Source organism: Colossoma macropomum, unplaced genomic scaffold, assembly GCF_904425465.1.
Source record: "Colossoma macropomum unplaced genomic scaffold, Colossoma_macropomum, whole genome shotgun sequence".
NCBI lineage: Eukaryota > Metazoa > Chordata > Actinopteri > Characiformes > Serrasalmidae > Colossoma > Colossoma macropomum.
This window is the reverse complement of record NW_023494784.1, coordinates 36,789,100-36,803,367: the sequence shown is the minus strand read 5'-3', so window position 1 is coordinate 36,803,367 and position 14,268 is coordinate 36,789,100. Positions and strand designations below refer to the sequence as shown.

General features: G+C 37.0%; 1 protein-coding gene and 1 long non-coding RNA gene across 3 annotated transcripts in view; one reads left to right on the top strand and one right to left on the bottom strand.

Annotated features, from left to right (window-relative positions):
* The window catches only part of zgc:113337 (uncharacterized protein LOC503741 homolog), a 34,447-nt gene extending 34,198 nt beyond the window's left edge, over positions 1 to 249 (bottom strand). For both annotated transcript variants that reach the window (XM_036570801.1, XM_036570810.1), the window contains exon 1: positions 140 to 249. The gene's annotated coding sequence lies outside the window, so the exon portion shown is untranslated. The remainder of the gene's footprint in view (positions 1 to 139) is intronic.
* A 9,120-nt stretch (positions 250 to 9,369) lies between these two features.
* Positions 9,370 to 10,311, top strand: LOC118810458. Its single transcript, XR_005007420.1, has 3 exons — positions 9,370 to 9,449; positions 10,001 to 10,062; positions 10,199 to 10,311. It is a non-coding gene; the product is annotated as an uncharacterized LOC118810458 (long non-coding RNA).
* The last annotated feature ends 3,957 nt before the right edge of the window (positions 10,312 to 14,268 follow it).

Genomic DNA, 14,268 nt, shown 5'->3' with positions numbered 1-14,268 from the left:
AATATTGAACCACCAAAACAAATCTGAAGGTAAAACATGAGCGGAGACAGAAGCAGGAAGCTGAAAATGAGCACATAATGATAGATCACAGTGATAGAAAACCTCTCAGATGTTCTTCAGTTAAATATCCTGTTCCTACCTTCACTGTTTCTGTAGAGCTGTGGGGAAAATCTGCTCTCTCTGCTCTCCCTGATCCTCCACTACACTGCACTGTTCTGTTCCACACTGCACTGTTCTACTCTACTCCGCCCCACTCTGACTCTCTTTCTCCCTCTCTCTCTCTCTCTCTCTCTCTCTCTCTCTCTCTCTCTCTCTCTCGCACACTGCTGGTCAGTCTGGCAGCCAAAGAAGAGAGCAGTTGTGGATTCTAGTAAATAGCCCAGTTAACATTTACTCAAGTAACATAAATAAATAAATTTGCTCTTTACTGCATATTTTCAAATAATAGTCTTGCTTCTACTGAATTATACAGTAGCTCCAAAAAGTATTTGGACACTTTAACCATTTAACCATTGGTAAGGCCCCCAAAAACATCTGGATGCTGCAACTTTTGGTAAAGCCCTAAAATTTTGTTGGACACTTTGACAATTTAACCTTTGGTAGAGCCCCATAAGTATATGAACACCTTAACCATTGGTAAGGCCCCCAAAAACATCTGGGTACTGCAACCTTTGATGACCTCTGATGAGAACTTCAGAATAACTTCATTACACTCTGTCATCTGTGAAGAGACGAGCAGTGTTGTCAGCATATCAAAAGGTAATCAGATATGAATCAGTAGATCCAAATAAACAACGGTTTTGTGTTTTCATAAGTTTATTTACACAACACAGAGCAGAAAATTGACAGCTGCTTCAACACTGAAGTCTCTATACTCACTGAAGTTTGACCCTAATGACCAGGACATGCCCAGGTCCAGACTTCTGAGATTTGAAAGGTTAAAGGTTGTAAGAAATTGTTTTATTTGTGGAAAACTGATCTTAGATCAGATCAGAGAAGCTTGATAGATATGGGCCCGGGTTTTGCACTGTTCAGCAGGAAAATGATTGAATGTCACCAGCTGTATCAGGACAATTTAACCATTTAACCAAGTCCCCCAAAACCATCTGGATGCTGCAACCTTTGGTAAAGCCCTAAAATTATTTGGACACTAACCATTTAACCACTGGTAAAGCCCCATAAGTATATGGGCACTTTAACCATTGGTAAGGCCCCTAAAAACATCCGGATACTGCAACCTTTAGTGAAGCCCTAAAACATATTTGGACACTTTAACCATTTAACCATTGGGAAAGGCCCATAGGTATCTGGACACTTTTACCATTTAACCATTGGTAAGGACCCCCAAAACATCAGGAGACTGCAACCTTTGGTAAACCCCTTAAATTATTTGGACACTTTAGCCATTTAACCATTGGTAGAGCCCATAAGTATCTGGACACTAACCATTTAACCCTTGGTTAAGCCCTAAAATTGATTTGGACACTTTAACTATTTAATCATGCAAAAATTACGTCGATTAAAGAGAAAAACACTTTCAGCTCAGCATCAAACTGGTAGCAGACTCTTAGAATTCAACCATACTACATTAAGGGTCAGTGGCGTGCACAGGCTTTGGCGAGTGCAGGAGCTGAGATGTTTCTAATGGACACTTCTGGAAGAGTACATTTTAGATTTTCTTCAGTTTTTTTAAAACACAATCATAGACAAAGTTACTGCAATATTGTGTTGTTCTGCAGGCAAAGCTTCATTTTAATTATAGATCTGATTTTAATTATGAAAAACAGTAATGTATATATAGGTGATTTCTTCTTGTTGCAGGAACCTAATTCTAATAAATGTCCTACAAAATAATTAGTGATAATGTAATATTGTTCAAACTCATTATTCAGCTACTATTTTACTGTTTTATCCTTTGTGCGACTCCAAAAGCAGACCTGTGCATAAACACTGTGTGATGTTAGCGGTTAATTCGAGTGTGGAATATCTGATTTTCGCCCTGATTTTCTAGTTGAAGTGAAATGTGCACTAAACCCCCGCTAACTCTGCAACAAATCTCTTTGTGCACCCACTTTGTGCTCATGAAGTGTGAACAGCTCAATGGTGCAGTTTTCTCAGTCTGTGAGCTGCAGCAGACACCCTAATACTGTCAGGATGCCTGAAATTCTCTTTGATGAATCTTATGGTGTGAGAACCTCTACAACAAGTAGTAGCAGCAGTAATGAGTAAGAGCCAGTGAGAGTGTGAGAAAACAGCGGTGTGTGAGCAATAATCCAGCTTTCTCCTTTGTGCTGCGATGGCCACTTGCATTCTGTAAGGACTCAGGAAACAGTAGGGGAGAGCAGGGCACAACCTAAGACATTTTATTTTTTGCTGAATAATTAAAAAAAATATTTAAGTTGGAATAATCAGATTTTTATACAAGCAACATAAATGTACAAAAGAACACTTGAACTTTGTTTCTAGCACCTTCCATTCAAATACAATTCCACCAAAAATGACAGAGTGCAATGTGACCATTTTTCCCATGGGTGGAGTTAATTGTAACAGACAGGTGAGTTGTAACACTTCTAGAAAAGTCTGAATAAATTGAATGAAAAAGTTATTTCAATATAATTATGTTGTAAGACAAATATATTTTCCAACCATACTACATGATACTTTATCTATCTATGAGAAAAACACACAGATTAACTGATTCTTTCCACAAATCATCAGATTCCTCAACTCCCACAGACTGAATTGACAGACACCCACACGGACCCACACACATGCATATATGCATAACAATATGAGACTAACTCACTCCCCACTTCTTGTAGTTCCAAATTATGTCTGGAACACTGCATTCAAATATAATTACTGCATTTCACTGAAATGCTTCATTTGATATGACTGTAGATCTGAATACTTGCATTTTTGCACATTACTTCACTTTAACATTGTTAGCTGCGAGAATTACTGTATCAACCAAATACTGTATACCATTGCTGTTCTGTTGCTACCTCAGTGACTGCTATGCTCCTTCATGCTAGTCTATCTGCTAAGCTGCTAATATGTCATAGTATGTTACATCCTCCTTTGCTGTGTACTTGTATGTAGCTGAAATGACAATAAAGCCTGACTTGACAGATACACACACATTAAATTATATTAATTATTCATTATTGAAGTGATCCTTTTAGTCCCACAACGGGGAAATTTCACCTCCGCCTTTGATCCATCTGTGCAGTGAAACACCACATACACACTAGTGAGCACACACACACACACTAGGGGGCAGTGAGCACACTTGCCCGGAGTGGTGGGCAGTTCTGAATAACTACAGCTTTACTAACCGTTACTGTATTGATACTGTAAGACAAAACACTAACAGATCTGAAAGATCTTAACAGAGTAGAAAAAAAATTCTATTTTCATTTGTTTTCTATCTTTTATTTTATAACATTTGTGTAAACATATGAAACAAAAAGACAAAATTTACTTTATTTGTTTTTGTTTACTAAGGGTGGCTTAGTTGTAACGCTGTGTAACAGCTAACCCCGCAGTACGGAGGCTGCACTTAAGTCCAGCTAGCACTTGTTTTGACAAGCTTAAAAATGGTGCTACATTGTAGGAAACAAGATGGTGATTGAAGTAATATAAGGTTAGACTTTCAGACTTACACAAACAGCTCAGTAACCGAAAAAACTTATGTTGAAAAAAATTACTTACATGCCCTGAAAACACTCTTTGGCACAGATCTCTTTAAACACTGTGGCTAGGAAATGTGGTAATGTGGCCAGAAGCTCTGCTGCTTGACCTTCTTTAACAACATACAAGTCTGTGTTAAATTGTGCCCCGTGTTAGGTTGTTCCCTGCATGCCTCTACTTTACAGTCTTGCGCATTGTGAAAAGCTAAGTTACTTCATATTTTGAAGTCAGACAGATCTGCTGGTGCTGTCATATGACATAAACTAAGAGGATCAGGCAAAAAAGTTTGGGCATGAGAAACAGCAGCACTGTGAGATCAAGCTGGTGTTTTACATTGAAACCTCTTCTGTCAGACACAGTGAAACCGTGCCTGTCCTCCAGTGGTTTTACACAGACTTTGAACATGTTAAGCATTTAGAGCCTATCAAAAAGGACAATATTAATTTTGAGACAAAAAGGGGAGGGGCTTGAGTGTAAGAAAACCCCTCCCACCCCAGTGCTAAGTATACTGTAAAGCACAGAGGTAGAAACGTCAAAGTCAGGGTTTTTTGTTTCTTACAGTGATGTTGGTGTTTGTTTATGGGATCATGAGCTTACAAAGGCTTTTTGGATGGAAACCTGTAGACATTTGCAAAGAAACTGCTCAAAAACAGAAAATGAGCCACTGTCAGATTAGCAGACACTCATGAACATTTAAGAGGTTTTAAATTACTTCTGTGATCGTTCATTATGTGATCATCTCAGTCTTATCTTCCTGTTTCTGTCTACATTCATGCTTTATCTCTTGTTTCAGATCTGTGTTGGTGTGACTAGATTCTTATCTAGGCTCTTAAACATCAGTCAGTCAGTGTGAGTAAATTTATCCAGGTGATTTAATCTAGTTTTAATGCAATCATGTGGTTGTAATCTACTTTCTACATTTTTTAGGTTTAGGACAACATTTACCACGTTTCTGAGAGTAAGATCATTGATCTGGGATCATTTTATGCCTCTTACATAGCAAACAGCACGAGGACTGATCTTGGTTCAGATTAGAGATGCTTGATACAAATGCACCCTGGTTCTTCTCACCAGCCTTTTGGGAGGTCTTGGAATGGTGTGTTTAAAGTAACTGCAACTTGGTTTGACATTTTATTTACTAACACAATGACTTTATAGAAGTAATTTGTAAGATATTTAGTTTAACACATTACAAAATTAATTAATACAATCAATAGAATGTGAAGAAATAACAGTTTTGACATTCTATCAAAGATGTCTATGTATCATATTGCAGAGATATCTAGCATGCTAACCATTTAGCCCAGGCTCATCCTGTCTCGTAATACCACTTTGTCCCTCAAGAGGCAGAAGTGAGTCACTGTATTATCGAGTCTGCCATCAGTCCAGCATGAGAGGATGAAGAAGTAGCACTGCCCCCTCCTGGCAAGAAACCAAATTCTTCAGCAAAGGAAAATAGTGACATAAATAGAAGCAAAACAAGTGTTAACATTGGCATGGCTGTCCACTGCTGGAGCTCTTGGTGAGTAAAGAGATGAAGTTTGATGCTGAAATTGCAACGTTTCTTTTAGACTAGCAAGTAAACAGGGAGAAGAGTGACTATGTGGAGTATGAATTCAACAGGTTGAGTCATCTTACATATTACTCCTTTAAAACATCTGTAAGTGTGGTACAAATGACCAAAACCTTTTAGGCCACTGTATAAATAAGGAATCTACTTTTACGTTTTACCCCTATTTAGTAACTAATTTTTGTTGTGCTCTCAATGTTTTTTTATTAATTGAGATGCAATTATTATTATTATTATTATTATTATTATTATTATTATTTTTATTATTATTATTATTATTATTATTATTATTATTATTATTATTATACTCAAGTTGTTTTTTTTCAGAAAATTAACTTTTACTTTAGCTTGACACATTATTTCATTGACTTAACAATACTTTTGAGTATGGGTCATTTTATGAACTGAGTGTTTGAATGACAGAGTTGTAATTCCCAAAACATCTCAGATATGGAGGCCTGGTCCAGAATCAGATGCAGTTAGTCTATATTCCTCACAAAGTTTTTGCCACCCTTGCTAAATATAAACAAAAAAATTTTGTTTTTTTTTTATTGGGTTAGTTTTAAAATATGACTTCATCAGCTCAGATTCCATGGACCTGCTGGTGATTCCACACTAGCATTCCTCACTCCTAAATTTAAGATTAACTGTTACAACCTCTAGGTGTATGGAGAGGTCATCCTTGTTTTAATGCATGACTCCAACTCCAACCGCTAGACAAATACATCAAAACACCCATATAAGATGGTAAAATGTTATTTATTTCTTTCAGTTTACGCTACTTGTGTTAGACATCTTTTACATGGAATATAGCATGATATAGCAGAAAAGGCTTCTATGTTAGCCATCTGTTTAAATGCAGTATATTGAAATATAATAAAAGAAGATTATGGCTTCAGGGAAGCACTAACACCCAGACAAGCTATAAATAAAACAAACTAAATTAACATCAAAAGAAATGGCATAGCATCTGAGTAGGCAGGGTATGTGCTGGCATATCAAAAACACAGGCCTCTCATCTCTATGATTTGGGTTATCAATACATAATTGTTTTTTCTTCTTAGAAGATTAAGCATCATATTTTCTTAAGGTCATACGCACAACAGCCAAGTCAATCCATGGCGCAGTTCTTGCATTGTTGAATCAGACATTTTATTTGTAACACTAAAATGAATTTAATTTATTATAAACATAACTAATTTGGATGTTATTAGGTCAACATGCCAGCTTTGCTCTTTTCATCTGATGTGTAGTGTTGTTACACCACTGAAGAAAATACAATTAACTATCCCAGTCTACCTGCATCAGAACAGGATAAAATAAGTTATAAACCAAAACAGGACACTCACCCCCTACTTATGTGACACGGGATTTACAGATGTGTCCTTAAACTAAGTAACATCAAGGGCAAATTAGGTTACACACAGAGTGTGTAAGTATGTTTGGTCTGGCAGGCAGGCTGGTGACACAGATATGACCAAATCAGCCAAACTTTCTTAAACAAAATGCTGTTCTCTCAGCCTTTATGTAGTTGGAGCGCCCCCTGCTGCATCCAGTCACAGCTCTCCAGACTCAGATCCTCTTACAAAGACAGATGAGTCAAAACAGCAACAAGAAAGAAAACACAACCACACCTACACAACCTGAAGGTGGTAACATAACTCAACCAGTTAGCATTGTTTTCCATGTAATCACTTAACGTTTGGATATAAAAAGTTTAAGAGGCTGAGTAATTTAACTTCACAGAGGAGTTAGATTTTTCTCATACAGTTGTATGAGAAAGTTTTGGCACCCCTGGTCAAATTATATGTTTTGTTGATTTTCTAAGAGAAAATATGTGAACATAACCTCTACAGAGGACAGACTTCAGCTCATTTTAATATCCCTGATTACAATATATTTTTTCCAATATGTTTAACTTTACATATAAATAGAAATTGTAAATTGAAGTTACTATCACTTAAAAAGTCATCAAAAAGTAATAAGACTGGGGTGCCAATCATTCTGAGATCACATATTCTACAATCATACCCTAATTAATATTCATGAGGTAAAATTACATAACACATTAGGATACATCATGACTGTGCAGTATACCAAATTTACACATCTAAATTCATGTAATTATTTGTTTTGCTTTAAAAAAGATGCCAAAAAGGGTTGTTTACGCAAAGCCATAGAAGAACCAGTTAAGTTTCTCTAAAAATTTAAAATGGATGTTATTTGGAGAACTATTTTTGTACATGGCATGAGAATATGAAAAAGCTTTTCACACTCACACATCTCATTTTCAGACATGGATCTTAAATGAATAAAATGGTGTTCTATGGCTTTGTTTCACTACCAGCTCAGGTTCACAGCACATTGTCTGGTGCAGTGTCCCAGTGTCATGAACAAACTGGCTGTAAAAAACATTCTTTATTGCTGATCCTTTTGATATTTAATTCAAAATGTTAACAAAAATGTAACCATTATTTATTGTTGCCACCACTTCATTTAATACTTTGTGCAGCCTTCCTTCGCAAAGACAACAGAGGCTTTTTTTGGCAACCCACCCAAACAACTTGTGGTTATGTAGGTGGTGTTTGAGATTTGGGAGACTTTCTGACCCCAAGACCTGACTAATTTCTGCAGTTCCCTGTCTGTGATCCTTATAGATGCTTTGTCCACTCAAACCAGCCTCCTCGCTGTGCCTGGGTACAGTATAAACATACGTCCTCTTTCCAGCAGATCTTAACATCTACAGTTGTTTTAAACTTCTTAATTAATGCCCTGATAGTGGAAATGGACATTTTCAACTGTTTAGCTGTTTTCTTGTAGACATTTCCTGACTTGTACAGCTCAAAAACCTTTTGTTGCACATCATTGCTATTTTTCTCATAGTGGTGGATGACTGAGGGAATTTGGTCTGTGTTTCATCTCATATATATTCCCCAGTGAAACAGGAAGTTGTGACCAACCATTTAAGTGTTCTTAATAACTTAAAAACATAAATTATAAATGGAAATATATGTCAGTTACATTTCACATAAGAATTTCTAGGGGTGTGAACAATTGTGGCAAACATACATTAAGAAAAAATATTTATTTCATGACAAGATTTAGTTTTTTCTTTCAATCATCCAATTATACCAGAAATAAAGGTTAGATTTTTGCTAATATTTTGAATGAAAGATTAAAAGTAATTGCTCATGAATGTTTATTCATTTCACCAGCTGTATTTTGGATGGAATATGTCTGAAATCTGTAACTTTTACATGAGACTAGGCTGTAGTTGTGCTGCTCTGCTGTGGCGCTCAACATCACCATGGCGCTATAAGAGAAGAGAATCAGACAAAGGCAGCGACGCTGTTCAACCTCAGGCTTCCCCAGAAGTGGACGCTCTGCAACAGTAAGTTTATTCTTTAAAGGAAAATAGAACATTTATTTATTGAATTATTTATTTATTTCTTAAACCCAGTGCACTACATTTTTGCACATTACATTGGGTTGTGCTGCAGCTGAGTTTGTTCTATTATTATTTTTTTAATCGCCATTCAAGTACTACAGTTTGTTTTAAGAGGTGAAAATGTACATGGTGAACCATATAAAGTACATGTATGTGATCAACAACTAAAATAATTGAAAGCCAATTGCATTCCAGTTACACTGCCTTGCCATTCACAATGCTGAATACAGTATCATATAACTTTCAAAAGTTTTCGTTTGGGTTACATGTTTTATCTAGAATATCCAAAAGTGTTCTTTCAAATCAATGCTAGCTTAAATAGTTTAAGGAAGTCACATAGACATGTATCATTTGTGCCGTGGACCTCAGCGTGCCTTCTTTAAACTTCAGAGCAGATCTGTTTGGATTTTATTTAAAAGTAAGCAAACGGTAGGGCAGTAAAATTTACCTGAGCACAGGGTCAAAGACACCATGTGCTTTTCAACTCTTTGACTTTCAAAAAATATCTTGCGTGTGTAGTTCCCAGCATCTTCTTGCTGGACATCTCTGATGTAGATTGATCCGTTCTTCATGAATTCAAGTCTACTCCTCTGAGCAAATTTCTCAATATTACTATTGTGTGGGTTAATAATAGCCAAATCTCTTTTGTGTCTCCATTCGTCTGAGGTGATTTTGGATCCATGTGCTCCATCCGGCAGATCAAAGTTAAACGTCTCTCCCTCCGGCAAGGAAATATGGGTAACTGCCATACCTTTAAGGAGAGAGTCAAGGGTGGATTAATGAGTATCAAGTATTTTTCATGTAGTCATACACAATGCTAATTTATTAGAAATCCTTTCCTTGTTGGTGTACAGCTTGTCTGTTATCTATCTTCTAGCCCTTCTTCAGTGGTCAGTTACTAACCACAGAGTCCTTTGTGGCTGTATTTTTTGGGTGTTGCACCACTCTTAATCTAGCAGTGACACTGACATTTGTAAAAACTTCAGCAACACCAGTGTGCAGTCCTTGGGAGGCCCCAGATCTTATTTGTCCTCTAATCCAATTTTTAATACACCTGTACCACATTGTCAGTATTCTTAATTTTTAATAGGTCCATATGTTAAAATTGTACTTATGATGCTTCTGTGGTTTTATGTTAAAAAACAAAAAAGGAATTCATTTTTCCAAAACCATTTTCTAGTCTCTCCTAGAATTAAACAGGCTGTTTTTGTTACTGTGCCTTTAAGACTGATATATGTAAATGGATTCTCTTCTAATTGGCTGCCCTGTACTGTTCCTCATCCAAAAAGCAGTTGAAAACGCTCCTCATAACTTCAAAGAGAATGGGCGGGGCTAAACTGCTGTAGGCTAAGTAAGTATGTGTAATATGTATATGTAAATGTATTAATTTTGATGACATCACAAAACCTATGAATTTAGTGTGGACTGGTGAGTGAATGCTATGTACTGAAATATTAAATGTTGTTTCTCTACTGTACTACATCAAGAGCTTCTGCACTACTGGTTCAGTGTCACTGTTTTGTTGAAGATGGTCCACCACCCAAACAATATCTGGCCAGCAGTGGTCTTGACCAATGATGAGTGGAAAAGGAGGGCTGATATACAGTGCATGTAAGTAAATGGGCCACACTCTGTAATTGTACAGCTATACAATCACAGACTGTGTCTCTTCAACAGCATCAGCAAAGCAGTGACAGCATGGGTGTTTTTAGCCTAGCTCATAGCTTGTTTGGGCTGTTCCAGCCTTGTCTTATCTTTATTATACCTGGTATTGAGTGTCATTTTATTGAACCGAGCTACTTCTCTGATCAGTCTAATCCATATAAACTTTTTATTCCTTTGGTTTTGCTTTAAAAGCCTCTGAGCCTTTTACTACTATGCCACCACTCAGCTCTCCAGCTGGATGCAAGAGCTGAGTGAGAAGACACCAGAACTGAAAGGAACAATCATAGTTCATAGTTGTCAACAAAATGAATTAGTTCATCCAAACACAGGAGAAATGCTATGCAAAAAGGCAATTTCAGTGGTTTTATAAATAAAAATAATCTTATCTTATCTTAGCCTTTTCTGCCACCTCCCCACTACCAGGCTTTATAACTCAACAATGGCATAAACTCTATAAAAGATCCTGTAAGTAAAAAAAAAAGGCCTAGGTATAATCCATCTAAACATCAGAAGCTTACCCAAAAGCACAAAATGGATCAACTGAAAGCCCTGATCACACAGTCTGATCCAGACATTATTTTACATACAGAAACCTGGCTTAGACACTCCATAACTGATGCCAATGTGGCTTTAAATGACTTCATGCTCTATAGGATAGACAGAGATACGAGAGGTGGCGCAGTAACACTATATTACAGAGCAAATGTTTAGGTAGATATACTAACTGCAGTTTGTAAGGAAAAATGCTTTGAATTCCCATCTCTGAAGGTGTGTCTCCACTCTTAAACCAGATGGTTCTTCAAGGCTGTCACGCTTCCGGGTCCTCCTCCCCTGCCTAACATGCTCTAAGACTCCATTTCCCAGAATCCCAATCCTCATGGCATCATCCCTTCCACTAATCACAGACCTCTGCCTCGTTCTCAGTCACATGAATACTAATTCAACACACCTGTATCCGTTTGCCTTAGACCTTAAAAGGTTCCTGGTTTGTTCTCCTCTTTGTGAGGTATTGCCACACTACTGGTTACTGAGTGTTTATCTTCTATTTTCATGACCTGTGTACTGAACCCATTGCCTGTTTCTCGATTGTTTCTCTTTTGGATTTGCCCTTATTGCTCTGGTTGCCTGTGTTTTTGTATTTTCTGGTTTTTGACTTTTGCCTGTTTTTGGATACTGTTTTTGGATTTGCCCTGACTTGGTTCTCTCATTAAACCAACTTTTGTTTTTAAGATCCGTGAGCGTCTTTCTGTGCTTGTTCAGTGTTACAAAGGGTAAAGAAAATAGTTCTATATAGAACCATGAACACTCAAAGAACCCTTTGCATGATTAAAGTCAAGTCAAGTCAAGTCAAATTTATTTATATAGCGCCTTTTACAACAGATGTTGTCACAAAGCAGCTTTACAAAGAATCCGGGTCCACGCCCCCAGTGAGCAAGCCTTGGCGACAGTGGCAAGGAAAAACTCCCTCAAAAGGAGGAAGAAACCTTGAGAGGAACCAGACTCAAAAGGGGAACCCATCCTCCTCTGGTCGACACCGGATAAGAGGACAGACACAAAACAGTATAAGTGGATACAGTTTAACACCACTGTGCAGTGCACCGGCCGCATCTCAGGTCAGACCCTCTTAGGACAGGCAGCCGCTCAGCTCAGGGAAAGAGAGAGAGAGGGAGAGGGGGAGGGGGGATGAGAGGGACATAGTTAGAAAAACAAATTAACCAAAAGCTCGACTAAACAGGTATGTTTTTAGCCTAGACTTAAAGATTGAGGCTGTGTCTGAGTCCTGAACACAGACTGGTAGGTTATTCCAAAGCTGGGGGGCGTTGTATGAAAAGGCTCTTCCCCCTGACATAACTTTATTTATTCTGGGTACTAATAATGAGCCCACACCTTGTGATCTAAGTGGGCGTGTCGGTTGATAATAGGAAATAAGGTCACTGAGGTACTGAGGAGCAAGGCCATTCAAAGCTTTATACGTCAGTAGAAGAATCTTGTACTCAATGCGGAATTTAACTGGCAACCAATGTAAGGTACACAAAATTGGGCTAATGTGGTCGAATTTCCTGGTTTTGGTGAGAACTCTGGCTGCAGCGTTCTGGACTAACTGAAGCTTGTTAAGGTTAAGTAACTGACCAAAGGGTTTTTTTCATCATAAAAGAGTTCTTCAGATTGATGGAAAATGTGTATGAATGTACTGTAGACGGTTCTATAAAGAACCTTTTTGAAAAGGGTTCTTATAGCACCCAAAAGGGTTTTTCTATTGTTACAAGTTTGACATCATAACAATAGAAGAACCCTTTTTGCTTCTCAGCCAAATGCTGGGGGGCTTTATACCCCTCTAGCTGACACTTTGCATGTTGACTTTAGGCTCATGGCTATTCCATACTCCAGAGTGTCTCCATACTACTAAACACTTTTGTATGGAGATTATACAAGCTTTGTGGGCACAGCTGAACACCTGTGAACAGTGATGGGTGCACCTTTCAGTTGCAGTACATCTAATTCACCAGTACACAGTTTAGTGGAGATTTTATTTCTCTCACTGGAGAAAACACTGTGATGACTATACTTCTTGTATTCGTCATATGCCATATTTGCAGAAGTCATTAATATGTAATCTCTCTCCCACATATTCAAAAACAGTGTTAAAGTTAGCTTAACCACATCCTGTTAAAACATCTCTAACCCCTCTATTCTACTCTGTAAAAAGTGGCAGATCTACCTAAAAACATTATGTGGTAACAAGTAAATTAACTAGTTTTATTTGACCTAAACAACTACTTTGAATGATTGATTCTTTCAATCAATGTAGTTTTTTTATGTTGAATAAAACTAGTTCAATTGCTTGTTACTACATGAAGTCATTTTTTTTCAGTTTGAGCTAATTAAGATATGTTTATAAGCCTTTTCCTGTCTTTACCAAGGGTGGCAATAATTCTGAAGCTGACTGTATTGTTGGAACAGTCAGAGTAGTAGAGTAAAGCTTTTGTATTTGTACAGTGAGGATGATATGCCAATGTGTTAAACAAAAGTACTCCCAAATTTTGAGCACATGAGGCAGTTAAGGAAAAATTAAAAAGATCTATAATGAATTTCACTGTCACATATAGAAATGTGCTGGAATGCAATCATAAAATCACAATCATAAAAAAGGTTGGAAGAACTATTCTGATCACTGACTATATGTGTGTGTGTGTGTGTGTGTGTGTGTGTATATATATATATATATATATATATATATATATATATATATATATATATATATATATATATATATATATGTACATGTATGTACATATATATCGCTGCTGTCAGAACAAAACCCCTTATCTCCATTTTTGTTGTTTTTTTTTTTGGAAATAAATTATGGTTCTATTGACTTACATTCAGAGAAAAGTATGTTTTTTCCTTCTCCTGTAAAGTTATCATTTTGGAGATACAAGGTTTTGCAGTGATATATATATATATATATATATATATATATATATATATATATATATATATACACACTAGCCGTACAGACATTACCTCAACACAAAATGCGGTCAAAATTATCACTGATATATTTTCAATCAAACAACCTCCTTTGTTAATTCTTTCGAATATATATGTAATAGAAAATTATCCTATGATTACCTCTGATCGTGAGTAAAAGGGTGAGGAAGACGGTTATGTGTTCATGAATCTTCATCTCTGAGTGGATGCACCATTCAAACGTCCACACCACTCAGTCTCTTCACAGACACTGACACAGTTTCTAGACTATACGTCTTCTAGATACCACATCCTCTTCTCACACGTCTCCTCCACCACCTAAAATCTTTAAATGGTCAGTGTGGAGGCATAAAAAAGGAAAACCTCCTACTGCTGTGAAAATGTGGGGCAGTTGTTTTCT